Genomic DNA, 4115 nt, shown 5'->3' with positions numbered 1-4115 from the left:
GACGACTGAATTATAAGTCGTCTGTGTATAATTAAATTTTGAAGTTTTTTTTTTCAATTGCAAAACTAACCTATGACGACTTAACTGTAAGTCGTCTACTTTTTTAAAAAATATTATTATTTTAATTTTCGCCAGACGACTGAAATGTAAGTCGTCTGGGGAAGTCAAACTTCTCAAATTATCCAGTCAAATGCAAAACTAACCTATGACGACTGAAATGTAAGTCGTCTAGGTTCTTTGGAATTTTTTTTGAAACCAAACAAAAACAGACGACTTAACTTTCAGTCGTCTCAGGTTACAGATTTCAAAGTCAATTGCAAAAATAACCTCTGCGTTGACCAGACGACTTCCAGGTAAGTTGTCTACAGCCAGACGACTTCCCAAGTAAGTCGTCTGACGAACAGATCTGGAAAAAAACTCGATGTCATACCTTAAATTGGTGAGATAAGTTCCTTAGCATACATAAGACTTCTCCAAGCACACAGAATGACAAACGAAAATAACCCACCCAGAATCGTTAGCTTCAATAACTCTATGAACCATAAAAAATTTAGAATAAAAATCTTGGGTTTTTTAGCTCATTGTGGAGAGAAAATGAGAGATATGTTGTGTTTAGTTCACAAGAATGGAAAAAGAAGAAGGGTAAATCGATTTTGGGAGCATTAAGAGCTTCAAATTAGTTGTTCATGGTGGTTGTGGTATTGATGACAATGGCAATCTTGTAATTACTTGAAGATGATGAGGGTGAGAGAGTAAAAATGTCATTTTCGAAAAAAAAAATAAAAAAAAATTGATGGCATTTTCGTAAATTATATGAACTTGTGGGGTGAATAAGGCAAAACCAATTTTCAAAAAAAAAAGAGGTTAGTTTTGTGTTTGACTTTAAGTTATAGGTCAATTCTGCAAAAAGCCCTTTTTAAAACAAATTACAAGTGATAATAGATATAAATTATTCTTATGTTTTATTTATCTTACAAAAAATTTTAATTTCATAAATGCAAATTGACATGTCATAAGAAGTATACTTTAAATAGTTGATAAAAAAGTATACTTTAAAAGTCTTACGAAAAATATAAATTTCAAAAATGTAAATTGACATGTCATATTAAAATGAAGTCATATCATATTTTAATCTAAACCATGTCATCAGTTTTCTATCAAAATCAATATGGTGATGATAGATAAGCAAAATTTTAGAAATTACTTTGCAAGTATTATCTAGGAGATTTTCGATGGTACGATTGTTAAGTTTTCTTTTTTATCTTATAAAAAAGGTTTCTTTCTTAGAAATAATATAACCATATCCATTAATTTACAATATAATATATATGTATATATACATATAGGAAAGAAAATATCAATAATTAAATACATAATATAATGTGGCACCCATATGGGAACTTTGACTACGAGATGGGACCAAAACCGTTTGACTACATATTTACAGTTAATAAAAATGTCTAATAAAAAATCAATACTTACATTTCAAATCATCTATAAAAGTCCAATTAATTTTTTTACTTATTTTCAAAGATATGTTACCCAAATATATATTTTTTAGCAAATATTAAAATTTTGTTATGGTAAGAAAATTAAATGAAAAGGCAGAATATACTGAGATTATAAGTGTTCAGTTTGATGATGACCAATAGTCCTATAAATTGATCTTAAACTTGCAAACCAATTGTGTTTTCTTCAAGACGACAAAATGAGTTTCACAAAGATGTTTGTAACTTACTTTTTTGTGGTTGTATTGGTTATTTCTGTTTCCATCCAACCCCATAAGGCGTCCGGTATGGTTTCATCTACTAAATTATTGCAACTAATTATCTTTTATCATTAAAACCAAAAGCAAAATATTCACAAATAGTCTATGTTGTGCTTTTCGTGTGAAACTGATGAAAACGATGGAGTTTTATGAATATAATTTTAGTTTATACATAATAATTATAATAATTTAATGTTTGTGTATACTTTTGCAGATAGCACAAAGAAATATATTCCCGTTGGTGTTACATGCTTAAGTATTATATGTACGAGTACATATACATCGAGAGAATGTGAGGGTTATTGCATATCAAATGGGTACAATAATGGAGAATGTCGTCCTTTGGATCTTGTTAAACCAGTAGCACCTGAGCATTGTTGTTGTTATTATGTAAAACGTTGATCTGTTAAATTTCTTATTCTTACCTTTGCTATGAGAAGTATGTGATTTTAGTATAACAAAATCCCATCAAATAAAAATTCCTTTAGTTAGGTATGCTCAATTCATCTTAAACACACAAAACCCCGACTAAATTTAGATTGGCATCCACGTCTTTACATCAGTCAACATTGCAAACCAAGTTGTGGGTTTTTTAAGAACCACTATGTTAAGTTATGGATGCAAGTAGAGATCATACGAGGAAAAAAATTGTAAATGGAATCAATTCAGTGATGGAACTTCAGTATCCCAAACTTAACAACCCAAAATGAAAAATATAAAATTGCAATTTTTCATTAAGAAATGTTTTCTCAATGTTTAGTTTATCATTCTGATATATTTTCAATTTCATTTAGAACGTTTAAATATTTTAAATGTCAAAATTATCTCAAAATGTTTGATAAACTTTAGAAAATATTAGCCATGCTCATTTCGTGAATTAAAACCAATCCCACGACAGAAACATGAATGAAAAAAACATAACTCAGAATGTGTTCTTGATTAAAAAACAGTGGAAAATATAGATAACGGACTGGTTCAGAAAATTCAGGTAGCTAAAATTATTTTTAAACTCTCAATGATTTCTATAAGAATCAAATGCTGATCAATCCCAAGACAGAAAGATCGACAATAGTAAAAGAGATAGTGAACGAAACAAGACAAATATATCAGACGGTTTTGGTCCCAAATTGTGATGAATATTCAATTCTTTATCATTCCATGGAACAAGGAGGACCATTCATTCCCTATCGTTTTATTAAAAATATAAAATTTAATGAATAGAAAAAGAACGAATAGACATAAAATAGCAAGAATAAAAAAATAGTTTTTTCATCTCAAACCTAACAATGAATAATATGATCTTTATTTCTCTATAAAAAAGGAGAATGAATGAGAAAAAATTAAATATTCATCTTCGTTCTTTGGTCACCATTCATTTAGTTTACCATTCTGATATATTTATAATTTCATTCAGAACGTTTAAATATTTTTAATGTCAAAATTATATTTGTAATTAATATACAAATCATATATATCGGATTGTGTTTTTATACCAATTTATTTGTAAAGAGATGTTAAAAAGTTTCTAAGTTAACACTTTTAATACTTACGAAAAGTGGATCAAAATCATGATTTCATATATCTCATCAAATTATATTTTGTTTATATATGTTTTGGTGCAATTTTATGGAATGTAGGATATGTAGTCAAATAATTTTGGTCTCAGTCAAATTTCTTGTGGTATGATTGTTGATATTTTCTTTTCTTCTTTGGTCAAAGATCGTTGATAATTTATTTTTTAAAAATAATAAAACCAAATCCATATATTAAGAATATATATAATTTATATATTACAAGAATCAAAGCGAAGCTGAAGAACCACCAGGTTTTTTTATTTTTAAAGATAATAAAGAAAGAGAATTATAAATAAAATATTAAATTTTTCGAAACATTTAAACAAAAAACAAATGATAAAATCCTAGAAGTACATGAAATTATTTAATGAAAAATCAAAAAGAAAAACTAACTATTAAATAAGTAATATTATTTTTTAAAGCCTAGACAAAATAAAATTGTAAAAGTACTTCTATTCTTTTATTATAAATAACTAAATAGATAATTCAATGTTAGAAAATATTATAAACCAAAAATAGCTACAAATATTTCACATCTATATTAGATTTAAGTTTCCTCGTATTATTTCCACAAATACACAATAGTATTAGAAGAAAGATATTACCTGAGTATTTTCTGTTATTATCTTGATACAACTCAATTTTTTATTATCCTTATTACATCATATGTGTGAGTGTGATGAATATGTGCTTTTATATATAAGACAATATATATAATTAATTAAGAAGAAAAGTTTCTATTAAAAAGAAGTTAGTTGTATAAAAATCTTTAA

The 4115-nt window shown here is 26.8% G+C and overlaps 1 long non-coding RNA gene across 1 annotated transcript; it reads left to right on the top strand.

Annotated features, from left to right (window-relative positions):
- Positions 1 to 1665: 1665 nt before the first annotated feature.
- Positions 1666 to 2261, top strand: LOC106302885. Its single transcript, XR_001262461.1, has 2 exons — positions 1666 to 1793; positions 1983 to 2261. It is a non-coding gene; the product is annotated as an uncharacterized LOC106302885 (long non-coding RNA).
- Positions 2262 to 4115: the final 1854 nt, after the last annotated feature.

The sequence above is a fragment of the Brassica oleracea genome, chromosome C1 (genome assembly GCF_000695525.1).
Source record: "Brassica oleracea var. oleracea cultivar TO1000 chromosome C1, BOL, whole genome shotgun sequence".
NCBI lineage: Eukaryota > Viridiplantae > Streptophyta > Magnoliopsida > Brassicales > Brassicaceae > Brassica > Brassica oleracea.
This window is presented reverse-complemented; position numbering and strand designations above follow the sequence as displayed.